Source organism: Plectropomus leopardus, chromosome 10 (assembly GCF_026936395.1).
Source record: "Plectropomus leopardus strain MGB_pleo_1.0 chromosome 10, ASM2693639v1, whole genome shotgun sequence".
Lineage (NCBI taxonomy): Eukaryota > Metazoa > Chordata > Actinopteri > Perciformes > Serranidae > Plectropomus > Plectropomus leopardus.
In genome coordinates this window covers 1204262-1223670 of record NC_142185.1, presented here as the reverse complement: position 1 = coordinate 1223670, position 19409 = coordinate 1204262, and the positions used below count along the sequence as shown (strand labels likewise).

Here is a 19409-nt window from a genome sequence, read left to right as displayed (position 1 = left end):
TTTGCGCTTTTGTGCAGTCACGGGCCCTCGGTTCCTTTCTGAGATGCAGTAAGCGCAGTAAGCTAAGGCCACAACCAAGGTGAGCTAACGCTGACGGCAAGGAAGGCTGAGATTCGTGTCTTGGGAACTGTCAGCTAGAAAAAGGCGCTCTGGAAATAAAGCCCTTCTCCCAGCCTCCCGCCTATACTTACCTGGCAGGGGCGATACCGTGATCAAGAAGGTGGTTCACCCTGGGCGTAGGAACTCAGCCATTTGCACTCCCTTATTGTTGATGACCCCAGCGAATTCCCCAAATGCTGGGGAATCTCTGGACTGCATAATTTCTAAGCTAGTGGGGGTTCACTCGCGCCCGCTCTCCCCGACCGTCACATGTTGAATGAAGCTGTCTGCTTGGCTCGCCGGGCCAAGGCATGACGGGAGGTGAAGGGCCATGTAAGCGCCGCTGCCCTCCGTCATTCAACTGGTTCTTTCGCCAGGCTCAACCCCAGCGAGAGCAAACCGTCGAGGTCACTGCAGATGTACAACAGGGGGCAGCAGCGTCCTGGTGCCCCAGCGAGAGCGAAGTGGTGCAGCACATGCGGCCGGGGGCACTGATACCCCGGTGCCAGAAATCCCATCATGAAACAAATGCTGCAGTTGCTGAGGTTGAGCAGTAGAGGGCACAGGCAGCCCGGTGCCAGGTGCCCCAAAGGGACAGAGCTGCTGCGGATGGCCAGGAAGAGCAGGAAGTGGTGCTGGCATCCCGGTGCCAGGCAGTCCAACATGAGCGGGCTGCTCAAGTTGAGGAGGGAGAACAGTCGAGGGTGCAGGCAACGCAGCGTCGAGAATCGCAGGTGAGGTGAGCTGGTGGGAGTGGGAGGGCGCCACCGACACATCTGACGCTTCAGGCAAACCTGACCGGCCGCGAGGTGAAGCGACTGCCGCAGCCCCAGCGCCCCGCTCTTGCTGAGGTTTCTTCCTTTTTTTGGGGGGGTTGGAGTTTTTCCTTGGGTGATGTGAGGGTCTAAGGGCAGAGGGATGTCGTAAACTGTAACGCCTACTGAGGCAAACCATGTTTTGTGATAATAGGCTCTACAAATAAAATTGACTTGACTTGACTCGCCCGAGGCAGCATGTCCCCGCTTCCCATTCAGCACGGTCAGCCGTAAGTGGTTGAAGACGAACCGGCCCTTTAACAGAGGTGCTGACATCATGGCGCACGACGGGAGCCGCCGCAATGATGTCACCTGGAAGACCGCCGATGTTGACAGAGCGGTTCAGATGTCAGGATGTCAAAAAGCTTTGTTGTCAGTTCTGCGAAACGATATTCCCCGGTCTTCAAAGGTGGCCAGCAATCGGGAGACCTCGCTGGAGCGTGGTGACGCCGCGCTCCAGCGCTCAGCGCTCGACGGCAAGCCGCCGAGCCGGCAGAGTCGAGACAACGGCGGGAGGCCGTCACCATCCTCCGCAGCGATGGAGTAGGAGAACCGCGGTGGCGCAGGGCTGCACGGGGGCGACCACGTCCTCTTCTTTCCGCTGAGGAAAGGAGATGCAGAGGAACCATCGCCCGAGATGCAGAGGAACCATCGGCCGAGCCGTACATCTGGATGGTGAGCAGAGAGGAGCCGGGTGGAACATGGACCATGGAGGGAACCGAGGGGCCGGCGGCTGGTTGCACTGCTGAGGTCGGCGTCTCCGGCACGGATGCGACAGAGAAGTTGTCAGCGTCAGACCCTGAGGACGCCTGCACGGCCAGATGGAGACGGTGAGGGCCATCATCACGGCTTCGACCGAACAGGTCGTCATCCGACGGGGACAGAGAGATAGTGAGTGAGCGAACCACAGTCGACTGAGAGTGGAACGCTACGTGGTGTGTCGTTACCCGCTCATGCAGAATAACGAGGACGAAAGGGGGAGAGCGGGTTAGGAGGATATTTAAGCCGGAAGAGGCGCGGTTGAGGTGCGGTCGAGGTGTGGTTCTGCTCCTGAAGCTCTGCTATATAGCTTCACTTTAAGCCCATACAGGTAACCCATAAAATATCAAATTTTTTGCCAGTCCTGATGTCTGTGCAAAATTTGGTGACTTGAATATGTTAAAGCCCTCAAAAAAGCAATTTATTTTCTGTAATAATAATAATGAATAATAATAATAATAATCCTTTGCATTTCAATAGGGTCCTTCGGTGCTTGGGCCCTAATAATAATTAAAGCTGCAAGCAGCAATGAACAGGCCCTCGCACCTCCGCGCAAGTCGGGGCTAAAAAAATCCTATCAAATAACACATCATGGGCCTATTGATGCACTGTAAAACCCGAACAGTAAAACCTTGTTAAAAAAAACGAGTTGTGTTTACTCAGAAATTGAAAAAAAGTTCATTCAACACTAATGTCATGAGTTATTAGTGCATATTTCACATTTTAAGTTTACAATACTCTTCTTCTATAATGCAGTTTTGCAATAGTACTCAAAAAAATTGACATTAGTCCTTTAGTCTGTGTGACGTCACCTACGTGCGTACGTGCTTCTTCACAAAGACGAGGAAGAAGTCCGCCATATTGACTGCTCGCTTGAGAGGACAAATAGTGTGACACGTTTGCAGCCTGGTAAAGTGTTAAAAACTTGGCTATGTTTGAAGAATATTGTTTGTTTTCTGCTGGGAAATTCGTTTTGGACTGGAAGTGAAGATATTTTTGGTTAAATTTGCTGTAGCATGCAGCAGTTTTCTTCGGCTGCTCAGCTAACCGTCTCCTCCGTGCTTTGTGTATTGACCGCCATTGCACTGATGTTGGCTTTGAGTGCTCTACTCTGGTAAGTTAATGTTTCCTGTTTTTTGGCTCCATATTCAATGTTGCAATTTATTTTCTGCTTATAATGTGTTTATGTGTGTTAGCGGTTATTTTATACATTCGACCGGTGAATGTGATTTGAGCTCTTAGAGATATAGCTAGCATTAGCATTATGTTCCTAATGGTCGGACATGTCTGGGCATGGTAGTAACTTACAGGCAAGAGGTTGAGTTAGCTGTTTCCCATTAATTTTGTGCAAGAATGTTTCACCATGTGTTTGGCATTTATGTAAAGCGAAATAAGGCTTGCCAATTAAGTAGTGTGGGAAATAACTGTCTTACAGTATGGACCTGCATTTGTGAGTTAACCTAACATCCACACAGTTGAAGGGTTAAAATGAAATACATTAATGTTACTGATAGTGTTTTCCAAAATTAGGCGATATACTTATTCATTTATTATTCTTTCGAGCTAACAATGTCATCTGTGATCGATGACTTGCTCTCCCCTTCCTCTCATAGCTTGTCAGTCACACATGCATGCTGAGCAGACGCTCTCTCGTGTCAATCCTCCTGTAAACACTCTGATTGTGTTGCAACGTCTCCTCCTTAATTTAGGCCATTTATATTGTTGTTTTTCTTCATCCTCACATGGCTCACCTGTCTCTAGACAACTGAATCACGAGAAAAAAATCTAGTCAAAGGCATGTGTGTTTTTGGACGACTTTAAGAAACTGTCTTTGTTAGCAGGTAACATTGATGAGATGGAGAAAACGAAAAGGAAAAAAACAGAAGCAAACCAATATGCATGCATTAATGGAATTAAAGCAACACTGTGTGATGGAGGCAGATTTAGCCATTCTGTAGGAAACACTTAACTGCCTACATTTTAAGTTTAAAACAGTGCTTAATGGTTTTTTGCCTTCATACCTGAGAGTGTATTGTGGTTTTGAGTTAATAACTAATGAGTTTTCTTTCTTTTTAAGGTTGAAACAGAAGCAACAGGCTGATTTACTTGGTATGCTATCATTGAACTTTTATAGACATTTATTGCACAAAGTTCCAAATATGGAAACACAATACAAAAATTGTTTGTTTTCATTCTGAATGCTTTTGATGATTTTTGAATGATTTTAAAGGGATATTAAGTTTTGCAATGGCTTGGAGGTGCAAACTTTGCGCTGCTGCCTTTGAAAAAGGCACAGTTGCTTGAACACTATCGTTTGCATCATAGCAATTTTTCCTCTGTAAGTCCATTGCCTTGTCTCTATGTCTGTGTGCATCTGCACATTTCAGTCAGTAAATGCTTTGAAAATTCACTTAACACGGATTCATTCGAAGGCAGTTGTGCCCAGTGGAAATCAGGAAGAGTGTGTGTCATTCATTTGTCCCAAGTGTGGACTTAAGCAACCATTCAATGATAAAACTCTTCTCTGTCATCTGAGGACAAATTTGAAACAACACGAGATGGTGGACTGCCCATTCAAAAATTGTCATTACCGCACTAATGTGTATTCCTCCTTCAACGCCCACAAAAGTAGGGATCATCCAAACTGTGATGTCTCAGATTTTAAGAATGAGATTGTTCGTACAGAAACTGATGGCCAACTAGTGCAGAGTCAAGCTGAATTTGATGAGGATGATCACTCTCAGAATTCTCCTTTGCAGGACGCTCCTGAGTGTATCCCTCCTGAGTCCGTAGTTGACACAGGTGAATTGCAGGCCCAGTTGCGAAACAGTTTGGCCTCTCTGTTCTTGAAAATGCACAGTGTTCTTCACGTGTCAGAGATGGCTATACAGGACATAGTTGAAAGCTTGGCGCAAATATTCTCATTGTCAAAACCTCTTGTGAGGGACTCTGTTATTAGGGTTTTTCAAGAACACGGTCAGTCTGTCAGTGGTGCTCTGCTTCAAGAATTAGTAGAAGCTGTCATGAAAAGTAATGTCTTTGTCAGTGCAACATCAGAAGGGAAAGAGTTGTCCACTGCTAAGCGGAGGAAAACATTTGTAAGGGCTAACTACCCTCTGGTAATGCCAGTGCAGTATGCCATAGATTCCAGTGGATGCACAGCAGTGTACGTTCCAGTTCTACAGATGATTCAAACAATGTTTAACAATACTGATATACTTGACAAGATTCAAGAAACCAAACCATCACCACCTGGACTGTACATGACTCATGAAGATGGAACATATTTCAAAGAAAATCAGTTATTGTCAGAGCGAGGAGAGCTGAAGCTGTCACTGATTTTGTATGTGGATGACATTGAACTAGCTAATCCATTAGGCACAGCTCAAAAGATCCACAAACTTTGTGCAGTATACTGGTTACTTGCCAATGTGCCCAGTACAGGTCTAGTCTGCATGTCATTCAGCTAGCTCTGCTGTGCAAAGTACCTGATCTGCAGAAGTGTGGATATCAAAGTGTGCTGGAACCATTGTTGAAAGATTTGCACATTCTTGAACAGGACAGCATTTTCATAGAATCTGTTGGTCAGTGTATCGAGGGAACTGTCTTATGTGTTGCAGCTGATAATTTGGCTGCTCATGGTCTTGCAGGCTTTGTGCAGGGTTTCCGAGGACACTACGTCTGCAGATTCTGTTGCTGTACCTCAGACCAGATGCAGTTGAGTGAAGTTTCAGAAGCAGAGTTAAACATGAGAACAAAGGCCAGCCATGATCTTCATGTGCAGAATGTTATGCAGGGAGAAAATGCAACTCACTTTTGTGTTACAGGTGAGTGTGCGCTCAGCAAGGTATTGCAGCATTTTCATCCTATTACAGGTTTCCCACCTGATATACTTCATGACCTGTTTGAGGGTATTGTGCCAGTTGAGCTGGCCTTGTGTATCCGTGAGATGATTCGTCTGAAGTATTTCACTCTCGAATATCTGAACACACAGATTCGGACATTTCCGTATCAGCATTCCGACAGGCTTGACAGACCACAAGTGATCCCAAAGAACTTTGCAGCCAAACTGAGCATTGGTGGGAATGGGCATGAAAATTCCACATTGTTGAGGTTATTACCACTTATGGTAGGAGGCAAAGTCCCTGAAGGAGATGAAGCTTGGGCTATTCTAATGGACCTGAAAGAAATTGTTCAACTGGTGTTGTCTCCATCTTTCACAGAAGAATCCATCCAGTACATGCAGGCTAAAATAAGTGACCACAGACAGGGTCTTCATGCTCAAGCATCATTATGTGGAACACTACCCAGAGCTGACAAAGCGTTTTGGGCCTCTTGTTCACCTATGGACCATGAGGTTTGAGGGAAAACATCGCTTTTTCAAAAGGGTCATACACGACACACATAACTTCAAGAATGTCTTGAAAACTCTTGCGACCAGGCATCAGCACATGATGGCCTATCATTTTAGTGCGCCGGCATTTTTCAGACCTCAAACACAAGCCCCAAGTGTCACCTCTGTCCAGGTCGCCACACTCCCTCAAGTGGCAAAAGACTTCATAGAGACAAAGACAGATAGCCAAAACGTATACTGTGCACCAAAGGTCTGCATAAATGGCACAGAGTATGCAAGGGGAATGTTTGTTTCTGTAGGCCAAACTGGAGGTCTTCCAAAATTCAGCATGATTGAGCATATGCTGCTTGTGAGTAACTGTGTTTCCTTTCTTTGCAGAACCTACGAATGCTGGTACAGTGAGCATTTAAGGTCGTTTGAGCTGACATCCTCAGACAACTTCTCTGTGCATCAGCTGTCAGAGCTAAATGACACAGTAAGTCTCACAGCATACAATATTGGTGGGCATTTAATGCTGACACAGAAAAGATTTATTTTGATCAGAGACTTGGAGGATTAAATAGCTTTTAGACATGAAGATATATACATGCTGATGGAACAGCATGGAAAAAATTAACACTAGTGTAAGCTCACAACCAATTTGTGACACTGCCAGTTCACACCATGACAAGCCTAGTAAATTCTCAAGTTCAACCGATATGCAATTTTTGGGGAAATCAATATTAGGTAGTGAAAAGAATTCTGATATCTATATGCAGTATTGGCGTATTATACACAAATTTGTTTGCAACGATTCCTCAAATGTGGTTATCAAACACAAAGATATACAACAGAGTCTCGGCATTTTACACTTCAACAATAAATGACATTGTCTAAAATAATAGCAGTTCAGTGAAACAGTAAAATTCACTGGAAATTAAATAATTGCGAATTATTGCAATCATCTTTTTTGCGTTGTGTTAAGACCAAAAAGTTTTCATACTGTCCAACTGCTATATTGTCTCGCTTCTGGAAAATTCAAAACTTTTTTGGCAAAAAGTACACATTTGATGTTAATGATACCTTGTGCCTAACTGCTTTATCAGTTGGTCGAAACTGTTGGAAGATATTGGCCTCTCACAGATATCCTCAGAATTTTAATTATGCAATTCACATTGAAGCTTATTTTTTCAGTGCACTGATGTAATTTGAAACAACAAACTTTACTGTGAAAATGTATAATATCCTCACTCCTATACATATGCTTTTATTTTAAAGTGCTTGATAATAATATTTAAGAGATTCTTGCACAGTGTGTTATATGGCCAATATTGTTTGGGATTTTTTTTTTTTTTTTTGCTACTTAATATTGGCATCGGCTCCAAAAATCAAGTAAGTGTACTCCACATGGCTTAATTTGGTGTTGTCAATTTGCTTGTTCCTCATTATCCATTCTCTCTCTCTTCTTGTTCCTCTCTAATGACAGGAAATGGCAGCTCAAAACTTTCTTCTTCATGTCCATACTTCCACAGACATTGTTAGAAAGTTGACATTATCCTCACGTCCAGAATCCATAGATGAACTGAAAACCATGATAAAAGAAAAATTTAAGCTAGACTTTGACTTTAGCTTATCACTTTAGCTTATCATACGAAGATCCAGACTTTGACGGGCAGTTATGTTCCCTGGTAGACATTGAGGAGCTTCCACAGAAAGCTGTACTAAAAGTTATGAGGTCAGAAAGTGATCCCGGCTTGCATCAGATGACACAATAATATTGCCCCATGCCATGATTCTTGTCAGGGCTGAGAAATGGCCTGATGTTTTTCCAGTGCCCGCATTTTCCTACGAGATAGAACTTGTACTGGGGGAGGGAAATGTTACATTTGAGAGAACAGGGAAAACTCCTAAGTTATCTAGGGGCCAAAAACATGACATACTTGAGACCCTTGCAGCTAAAATGCATAGCTTCAAAGCATACCCTAATGATAGGGAATTTTCAATGGTAGCAGAGGCACTTGTCACCAAACATCCATGTCTTAAAGAGCCAGGATCTCAGATGGGATGGTATGGTTGGAAAAATAGTCTCAAGTTTAAGATGGGGAACTACCGCACTAAGTTGAGTCAGGCAGGATTTCATGAGATAGCTGTAAATTCTGGGAAGAGAAGTAGAAACAACCCAGACAGAGAAGTCAAGTCAAGTCAGTTTTATTTATATAGCCCATTATCACAAAACAAGGTTTGCCTCAGAGGGCTTTACAGTGTACGACATCCCTCTGCCCTTAGACCCTCACATCACCCAAGGAAAAACTCCCCACACTAACACCAAAAGACCAAAAAGGGCAGAAGTGAATTTCCTCCCAAACTTCCCAAGAGGTGAAGATGCTGGAAGTCTTGAGCAGTTGAGACTTCAAGTTATAGATGAGGTCAAGATGACTTGCAGAAACCTTACCCTGATTGCAAAGTTGATGCAAACTACCTTTGCCCTGCGGCGGAAAGAGGTCATCAATGATGACCTACTTGTTGGAGAGATCCTGGAACGCTGGCCTGCCCTTAAAATGGACTCCCAGGTGAAAATATATTTCTACTACAACAATTCAGTTTTATTGTGGGGCTTTATTATGATAACTTGGGCAGTATTACTTAAGATTTGCATCAAACTTGGCTTCTGCATTGGTAGTCAAGTGTCTGCATAACCCCAGATCTGAGAAGCAATTTAAGTATAAGGCTAATGATTTGCCAATATTGTAGGATTATCTGTCTTTCTTTTTTTACAGGCCCCTTATACACAGATATTAAAATGTCATTCTGTATTTGTGCAGATCTGTTCTGAGTTTCACAGGATCACAAACATCAACTTGAAAAACCACTTCTATGCTGAGTTGGATCGACATACACCCGTCTTCAGAGCTTGTTCAGAAAGAAAGCTGCACACACAGGGAAAGCAGCTGAAGTTCTTGATCAGCTCTTCAGCACTTATGACCTACTGGTGAGTTGGTTACACTTCCTGGTGCTTGATAACTATAGTACAGTAGACTGTTTGTTTGAACTCTCATCTCTTTGGGGGACTCTTTTCCTGTAGTATATGGGTCATTCTGTGCAAACTCATGAAATGATCCACCTAAAATCACAGAATACAGTAATGTAGAGTTCAATTTTTTTCCTAGGTTTGGCAGAGGTCTCTATGTCAGAAATTACATAACAAGCTGTATCTTACGAATTAACAGAATTACTGGAAAAACTCTCTCAGGGTCTCCTCATGTATGACACTGATAGAAAACCTTGACGTCAGCAAAGTACAAACATGTACCTATGAAGTATGAAAATTATCTAATTAAAAAAATAAAGGATAAATGTAATGAGTAATATTTTTTTTTTTAAATCAAGGATGTTATATGTTTGTAGTGAAAAGTTTAAAATTAAAAAATCCTTCTCTGGAAAATCTCTAGCCAAAATGTGTTTTAAAAAAATGGCTTTTCAGCCATGAAGCTATCTGAAGCAGGATTTGTGGAACTCATTTGTAATGTAGGACTAATTAACTTCCAGATGTGACAGAACTATATAAATACTATTCAGTCACAATTTGTGTGTGGTAAAGTGAAAATTAATTGAAACAGAAATTGTTAAAAATGACAGTCAATGTTCAGTCAGTAAATAACTGTAATCCCCAAATGCTTAAAGGGCGGGTCGAACCTCCTTTTCTCCAGGTTTTTAAAATAAACATTACCTGTCAACCACTGGTCAAGGCAGTGATGTAGGTTACAGTGGTGATGCACACACATATATGCCCTGGTCACACATACACAGGTCACTCACAATGACAGCATGGACGACCTGACTATTAGCCTGGGAGATATGAGCATAGAGGAGGGGGATTGTACCTTCAGTATTATTAATCCTTGATTCAGAATGCATACTGTGCAGAATCTGTCAATTGTTGCTCATAAACTTTCTGTTCAGAGTCGGCACAAACTTCTCTCCAGCTTGATGAGGATGAGAGAGAAAGACAAGGGCCAAGAGAGCTGCAGTAACATCAATAAAGCAGTTAATTAGGAGAACAAAACAGTGTTTTCTGATTGTGTCACAGTGATTACAGTCTAAAGCACTAAAACAATCCTGCTTGAATCACTGCTGGATTTAATGTGAATTCTGCCGAAGTGTACACTAGGTGAGTTGGTATGGAATGACCTCGTATATAAAGAAGCATTGTTTGACTCTGCTGTTTAACATCAAAAGTGAAAAAAGAATGTTTTCTCACTAAAGGGACAAGTTGACGTGCATGTCAGACGTGCTGCTGTTCTTCGTGCTCTCCCTGCATATCTGCGTGAGGATGACTCCACGTTCTTGAAGCTGTGGGATGTAAGTCTACACATTAAATGTTCAGAAGTTTTAAGAAAAAGGAGAAACTTGGTTTTGAAAGGTATGAATTGTCCTGGTTTAACCAGAGCTTTTTTGTGTCAGCAAGAAATAAGCAAATTTGATACTCCTCTGCTCAGATATAAGTTCTGCTTGCAAGTTTTGAATAATACCATAAAAATTTCTGATTAGTTATTGTAGGGTATAGAATGGATGAACAACAGGCTTGTGGTTCATATTTGATCAGTGCTACAGTTTGGCCAACTTCAAATGTCCACCCTCACAGTCTCACAGACTTTGAGGCGTGTTCTTGGTAGTCTGCGAAGGTTTAAGGCTGTCCCAGTGTCAAATTATTATGTGATTCAGGGCTCATCTTGAGCCCTGTATAGCCACTTTCTGTAAGTCCACAACTCTGCAGACTTTGGCTAATTGAATTACCCTCAATTCATAGCATTGCAACATTTCTGCAGTGGAATGCACAATAACAGCATTTCGCACTCACAGAGAAAATTCTAACTCGCTACAAAACATTTGACATTTTCTACTTGATATAATTCACGTCCTAAATCTATCATTATTAAATACACATTATTAATCATAAAAAAGTAATAAGCTTATGAAACAATATGAAAACTTTTTCCAGACTGAATGAATATGTTTCTGTTTTTGTACTCCTGGTTATGTTATTTTTCTGTGTAATTGTTTTGAGCCTAAAACAATCTATAAGGTAAAGTAAAACATCTGAAAGTACCGTCCCAATCCTGCTAAACTGTTTCAGCCCCTTATAGACTCTTTCACTCAAACATCCAGGAAATGACATCAGCACAGTCAGTGAGGACTCAGGGCTTAAGGCTTTAGGGGGATGTTGGGATTGGGCCTTAAAGTTTTTTGAACTCCTGTTTTCATACTACAGAAACAAGATGGCAACAATGTATTGTCCGTTTTTTTTTTCTTTTGCAGCCCTCAGAGAGAAGGGAGGCCAGCTCTCTCTCTTACTTGATCTGACTACACTCCGTGTCTGTGGTTGAGTGCTTACAATAGATGGAGCAAACAATCTGCATGTGAAAAACACTCTTAGAATCTGGCAGATGAGAGGTTTTAGCTAAAAAAGTAGGGAATTCTGAGTAGGGCTGCATGATTGATTATTAAAAAAATATCACTATCTAAATTCATACATCTGGGTGATCTCATCTTCAAATGACGGCTATTCTCTTGCTCTTATTTCCTTGCATACTCAGGTCACGCTGCATTCACATGTTGATTCAGTTGCTTCACAATAATCTTGGTTGCTATATAAATCAAACAGTGTAAACCATAATATGCTGTTTATTCAAGATATGGCATACAATATAATTATCTTTCTCATAACTTTCTTTTTCATTAACAGCGTTCCTCTGTCACAGTTACAATGGTAACCTGACACACAGTTTGGAGGAAAAAGTAGGGAACTGTAATTGTCATCACTAAAAGAGCAATATTTATTTACCGTTCTTAATCACAATAATCGATCAAAATTAGCAGTGAGAGGAGCAGAGAAACAGCTGATCATGGTTGACAGCGCTCACCCCCTTTTTTTTTCTCTCTCTCTCTCCGCCTCCCTCACTCTTTCTCCCTCTTACGCCCTCCTGTCTTACCTGTGCCTTCACCTTGCTGTCTCCTCCTTTCAGATGGAGTTAGAGCTGAAAGATCTTTTTAACAACCACAAAATGCAGCAATGCCAAACTATATTCTGTATGTCTGTCTGTATTGATTGATCTCCTCTGCCAACATTCCGGATGCCATGCAACTTCACATTTTCACACACACACACACACAAACATCCTATAGTTATCAGACTGTCTTCATCATTTCACAGCACAAACGCCCTCTTACTTATTTGGTTTACAGTGATCATATCTCAAGAATGTTAACCAAGGAGCATTTAAAAGAATGCCTGCACAGGTGACATGGCCACGCTCCAGTGTGCACTAGAGTGTTTTCAGTCATTTTTGCAGATCCAGGTGCACGCAGATTATTTTCACAACTTTGTCATGTGACCGTGGCTTTTTTTTTTTAAAAAAGATCCAAATGAAAGACTTTTTCCTTTTTATTGGTTCCGTTCTCGTGTATGTAGGGCAACTAAAAGTTGAAAACATTCAGAATTGTACAATGTTATGTAAACAATGTCTGTGTACTGTGTTGCAATACATGCAGTTGTGGTATGTTAAAGGGTGTTTGTCCTCTTTCTCTGTCTCTCTCATCTACAGCCCTCGCAGTCAGATGAACCAGACATTGATGACACACCGGTTGGCCTTGTCTTGATCTGTGCCAATTCAACGGATGCCAGATTCTTCTGCCCAGACAAGGCTGCAGTCGTAATTGAGGGTAACATTGTTATTGAAATGCCCACACTGGCTGATGCATATGTCAGGCTTTTTGCATTGATTTATGCACTACATTTAAGCTATCCGAAAGACCTGGCCAACACCTTTGACTTCATCCAGAAAGTCTTGATGGGGCTGGAAGATGGAAAGTTGAGGCCCAGGGTGCTGAGCCTTAGGAACGACCTTTTTGCAGTGGAGTAATCTAATTTTTGAGCAAGCAAAGTTGACAAAGTTGCTCCTCCACTTGAGAGACAATTCATATTCATAGAGACTCTGTCATTTTGAGCATACCAGAGAAATCTTTTTTTCTCATAATCATCTGAGAAACATATTGTTCTTCTTGTTAGTCTGAATGTACTTAACTGTTCACACCAAATTGGAGGGAGTGGTTACTAAATATGTCTCAAACGGTATGCAAAACATTTTTCCGTGTTTTTTTTTTTTTTTTTTTGCTATATGTAGATGTTATAGGTCTTTATGGGGTATGGTGTAAATCGATGAGCAGAAATGTTTCTGGCAATATTGGATTTTAACACAATTTCATCTGCCATCAGTGTGTTGAATTTGTAAGGAATTTGATTTGTTGAATTAACCAACCAGACCATAAACAGTTCCATCATTGATTCCTCTGTAAAATAAGCATATTGCAGTATATATTGCAACAACTGATGGTTTAAAAAATGTCCTCAGGCCATTTGTTTAGGGCCTTACACAGTGTTTTAAATACTGTCACTTGTATTTTTGATGTCAGCATTTGTGGAATTAAGTGGCGTTGGTAAGTTAAATACATACTTTGAGAGTTGTAAACCATATATGCCACACCATGTATACTGTGTTCATGCTTTCATTTGTCTGCTTTTAACGCTTTTATGCGACTGTGATAAATCAGTGATCAGAGGGATTTGTGGCAATATTTTGTTTTACTATGTTTAGTATCAGAGTGATGCATTGCCTTAACCATGCCATCGTGGTCACCGTGTATGACAACACACCGTAAAAAGTTGCTTATGCCATAGGTAGCATCTGTATATGCTACAGATTGGTTTTATTTCATATTGTATACCTCATCAGTGATATAGTGATATAGTATAGTGAGATTTTGAGCTATAGCTACTTCAAAAATTTATGTAATCAGTTTAAAAAAAAAAAAAAGTACTGAACATCTTACTTTAAGTTATATCAAAGAAAATATTTTAAGTTTAATGAAGTATGTACAACTTTATTTGACTTGAAAATTTCAAGTTAAAGTTAAGTAAATAATTATGTACAGGTAAGTTAAAGATTTTTTTGTGCATTTAATAGAATCATTAAGTTACCACTACTTGTTTTTGTTTGTACTGTCAACAAGAAAAGAATGAGCGAATGTACTTATGCATAAGAGTTTCTTTAACTTGCAAAATTAAGTTAGTGTCACTTAAAATGACTAGTATGATATACTTAAACAAGTATTCTTCTTAAACTTAAAAAATAAAGTTTATATTAATCAAAATTTTCTATGTAATCAGTTTCAACAATTCTTTTGAGTTATATTAACTTATCAGGTTTTACAGTGTGTGTATGCCATATTTCGTGAGCTTTTAAGCATCTTTAGCCCCTCAAACACAACTTCCTGTTTCATGGTGAAGAAAGCGGCAGAACACGGCAGAATGTCAACAGCGTTTTAATGAAATCAAAAACAGCGAGCAATTTAACATCACCAACTTTAGGAAATACTGGTGTCCAGAATTGAAGTTGATCAGATGAAATCTGTAGGACAAGTGTTTAACCAAAGAGACACTAAAATTACAAAAAAATGTAAAAATTAAAATTAAAATTGCGCGCTTCCTGTTGGGTTTAGGGCATTGTTCCAAGAGGCTTTTTTGTAGGTCTTGGGCTTTTGAACATGATTCTCAAGTTTTGTAGCTTTACGGTAAACGGTCCACGGGGGCTGCTTAGTGGCACTCTCAGTATCGATGAAAATTGTCATAGAGATGCGTTCAGGGGCACTCTCATTATCGATGAAAATTGTCATAGAGATGTGTTCAGGGCGGGACTCTTATCCAGCATGTGAAATTTGGGGCATTTTGGATCATGTACAATAGTTTTAAAAACTACTTCCTATTTAGTGGCGAAACACCAAAATTCTTGGCTCTATACCTTCCACACCGTTACACAAAAACAAAAACTGGTCACAAACTAGGGTCACCCACATCTGAAGGTGGGATTTCCAAATTTTGAAGTCAATCCGTTGAAATCTGTAGGACTATTGTTTTAAATTCCATCACCATGAAATCACAAAAAATGACATTTCAATTCAAAATGGCTGACTCCTGTTGGGTTTAGAGTATGGCTCCAAGAGGCTTTTTTGTCCATCCTGACATGTTCTATGTACCTCTGAATCTTCATCCTTCTACATGAAATGGTTTGCCGGGGCTGGCATTGAGGAGGTGCTACTGAGCTCATTTGTTGACACCTATACACGACACCTATAAAATACAAGGAAAGTGAGCTGCTGTCGATGCCAGAGTTGAGCAGTAAGTGGCGCCAGCATCCCGGTGCCAGATGAACCAACACGAGCGAGCTGCTCAAATTGAGGTGGGAGAACAGTCGAGGGCACAGGCATCCTGGTGACAAGGTCCCCAGGTGAGGCAAGCTGGTTGGAGTGGGAGGGTGCTGCCAACATTGCTTATACCCCGCACAACCTAACATTTTGACCATTTTACAACACATCCGTACACTGTTGACTGTAAAGCCTACAGACGTCTTATCGTGTCTGTATCAGAGACCGTATATACAGTCTACGGTCTCTATTCGAACAACCGGTTATCAGGAAGCAGCGCGGAGCACTAGTGACAGTTATTAAACGGTGCTGAACACATTATTTACTTAAAGTTGAGCTGTGTAACAATACATGGGGCAATGTTACAAGGCACCACCTTTAATTACCTTTTTGTCGGCACAACACCTTTTGATTCTGTTTACTTAATTTCTCCAGTCGTGATTACGATATGATTCCCCGATAAATTGTATGTATATTTGTGTGTATGTAGAGAGAGATAGATATACCATTATCTGATTATCACATAAATATTAAAACCGACAGCAACGCTGTCTTTATACCATCGATTGGCGGCTGTTGCCAATAAGCTAAGCTACTACGAGAGGAATGCTCCTGCACCAGCACTGTTTGCTTCGAGCACTCGGGTCATCTGAGTGAGCAAGCCAGGAAGTCAGAGTCAGTGCTCGGGTACACTAAGCCACACTCGGCCGCGTTCGGCTGTCGTTAATCACTACTACGCATGCTCTATGGGCTAGTAGATCTGGGTATTTTACAATTTTCCAAACCCAGAAAAAGAGTTTTCTCTGCTTCATGCGCCACTGAGCAGCTCTCACATGAATGAACGAGGCCCCGCCCCCACAGCTGTATCCAGATTTATAATAGATCCATGACAACGGGGGCCACCGTAATGACACCACCCGGAAGAGCACCAATGTTTACAGAGCGGTCACGGCATGCTGACGTCAGAGAGTTGAAAAGTTTGGCTTTATTGTCAGTTCTGTGAAATGCTCCGTGCCGTGGAGCTGGTGGAGTCGGGAGAACGGCGACAGGCCGCCGCCGTCCCCCACGGCTACGGAGTGGGAGAACCACAGCGGTGCAGGGCTGCCCTCGGGCGACCGCATCCTCATTTTCTCATCATGGGAGGTATACTGGGAGCAGAGGAGTCACTGGCTGAACTGCCACTGTAGCCGAGTGGCAACACGCTGGAGTTGCTCACTTGCTGGGCAGCAGTTGCACGGCGGAGGTCGGCGTCTCCGGCACTGAGGGGACAGAGAAGTTTTCGGCGTCGGTTCTTGCGTATGCCAGCGTGGCCCAACAGAAGCGTAAATGGTGGTTGGCCTCGCCTTGACCAAACAGATCCTCATCAGAGAGGGACAAGGAGATGGAGTCCATACTGCGGAACAGGTGGGTAGGCAAATCGCAGTCAACAAGAGAGAGGAGAAGCTCGGAGGCATGTTGGTACGTGCTCGTGCAGAATGCAAGAACGAAAGAGGAGGAGCGGGTTTGGAGGATATTTAAGTCGGAAGAGGTGCAGTTGCTCCTGAAATTCTGCTGGATAGCGTCACGTATTTCCTCCAGAATGATTTCATCAGAATCAGCAGTTAAAGCACACATTGACCCCATTTTATTCTGGATATTTTTTTGTGGTGCTGCAAGCTTACAGTTGTTGAATGATAATCATCGTAATGTTGATTTTGAATCCCATTACATGGAAGTGCATCACCTTAAGCATCTACAGCTCTAATCTGCGTCTGTGTTCAGGTCTCAATTCTGGATGGACCTAATGAATGACCTGAGGGAGAGACATCTCATCAGTGACAGCCATGAGCACGCATGCCTAGTGCGGTTTGTGTTCATGGGTGTGCTACTCCTTGATGAATACAGGGAAAAATGGAACATGCATACCATCAGACCTGTAAAACAGTCTCATCCATCTGGCAAACCAAAAGTCATGTACAACCTGCCCTACAGCTTTGTTTCTATTAATTTCTTTTTTTTTTTTTGTTTTTACATTTTTATCAAATGTACTTGTAAAAATGCTTTTAAATTCTTGCCTGTTGAGTAGCTTTCTTTTTTTTTTTTCTTTTTTTTTTTTTTAAACCTGTCCTGTTCGGCAGCTTAGGCATGCAGTATGAGAGGTCTGGATGCCTTGAGGTGGCATAACAGATTTGCTTTGCAAAGGAGGAGTCTGACATACTTCCTCCTGTTGCAGTCCGTACTGAGATTTATTGGCAAGGCTACCGGACAGCACAACGTTAGAGTGGATAGGAAGAGCGAAAAGAGAGAGGTTGGGGGACACAGAGGGGAGGGGAAGACACAAGAGACAACAAAAACAACAGCAACAATAACAACAACAACGACAATGAAAACGATGACAACAATGCTAATTACAATAATGACAGCTGCAAGTATTTACAACAGTATTAACGGTGGGAGTAGGCAGGAAATGAGTAAAAAAAAAAAAAAGAGGAAAAGAAAAAAATAAATAAATAAGTAATTAGAGAGAAAAAAATGAAAAATAAATAAATAAATAAATAAAATAGAATAAAGTAAATAGTAAGTAAATGAAGTAAATAATTAATAATTTTTAAAAACCAAACAAACAAACAAAAGAACCCCCTCAAGAAAAAACAAAAAAAAAACAAAAACAAAAAAAAACAGACTGCATAAATACTTACCCAACATAACCTTGACATGGATAACCTCCATATTTGTAACTGTTGTACGTGTGTGATTGTATAACAGTTGTGTGCTGTGTGTGTGTGTGTGTGTGTGAGGGTTTGTTATTGGATGTGGTTTGGAGTTGATTTGGGGGGGCGTAACAACACCCCCCAAACTCCCAGGGGCAAGCAGGCCAAGACCCAAGCCACCAGAGCACCCAACAGCCCCCCAAAACACGACAGACCCAACACCATGTGCCCCAGAGACAGCCACGCGCCCCACCCAAGGGGGAACAAGCAAGGGAACACAGAGGCAACACCCCCCCGGCCGGGGGGAAGCCCACAGAGAGACAAGGGACAGGAGGCCCCCCGGCCCAGTCCAAGGCCACCAACCCCGTCACGACCTGAGCCCACAGCCACAGGGCTCCACCAATCCGAGACCCGCCCCGACCCCCGGCGGGGAGCCCGCCACGCACCAGAGAGGCCAGAGCCCCCCCAACCCCCGGCCCCAACGGGGCAGGCCATGGCCCACCATGACGACCCAGCCTACCGCCCCCAGGCCAACCCAGATACCCCGTGGGGAAGACGGCGGGGGGCCACAGCGGCCCCCCACCCCCACCCCAGTCAGGGGCGAAACCCCAGGGAGACTGGGGAGAGCAGGCCCCCAGCCCAGCCAGAAGCCAAACCCTCCACAGGCGGTGCAATGACCAGAGCAGGGAGGAGGGCCAGGCCGCCATAATGCAGCCCCACCCCCCACCCACTGGCCCCACGGGCCCCGCCCCTCAAGGCCCTAGTGTCTTATGAGGGGGGATGTAATGGGATAGGGGGGCGACAAGGAGGTAAAGTGTGGGCTGTCCCCATGTGGCCAGCCTCCTGACTGGCCCTGAAACTTACCCCCATCACTGTCCCCACCTGGCCAACAGGGAGTCAGGCCTACCAGCCCAGGGGCCACACCTGAACACCCAAGGGAGCCACCAGAGGACCCGAGACGGAGGCCCACCACCCATGTGGGAGCAGGCCAGGAGGACACCGACCCCCAGTGCACGGCAAGCCCCCAGTCAGGGGCCCGGAGCCGGGACAACATGGACCCACCCACGCCCGGGCAGCCAGCCCGACCAAGCAGGGGCCCCCACCCCAGACACCCAACATGCCCCCCACTCCCACCCCCATCCCTCGGAGAACCCGGGGGCACGCCGTCCCCCCAGGGCCGGGCCCGGGCAGGCATGGCCCCCTCAAGACAAGACGGCCCCCCGCCGGGGGAGAGCACGGGCCCCAGGCCACCAGGCCCCAATGCCACAGACCCACCCGCACCAGCGAGGCAGCCCAGGCGGGGCCCAAGGGCCACCAATCCCCAACCCCCAGAGCACCCCTCACCGAGGAGGCAGAGGCCCCACCCCCGACACCCCCGCAGCCACCCAGTGACAGTGGCCACGGATCAATCGGCCCAGCGAGCCACTGGGTACCCGCGGCAACCGGAATCCACCG

General features: G+C 43.7%; 1 non-coding gene and 1 pseudogene across 1 annotated transcript; both read left to right on the top strand.

The window, feature by feature from the left end:
* The first annotated feature begins 183 nt into the window (after positions 1 to 183).
* On the top strand, positions 184 to 354 carry LOC148188372 (U1 spliceosomal RNA). Its single transcript, XR_015777807.1, has one exon. It is a non-coding gene; the product is annotated as a U1 spliceosomal RNA (small nuclear RNA).
* A 7741-nt stretch (positions 355 to 8095) lies between these two features.
* On the top strand, positions 8096 to 12926 carry LOC148188371 (uncharacterized; annotated as a pseudogene).
* The last annotated feature ends 6483 nt before the right edge of the window (positions 12927 to 19409 follow it).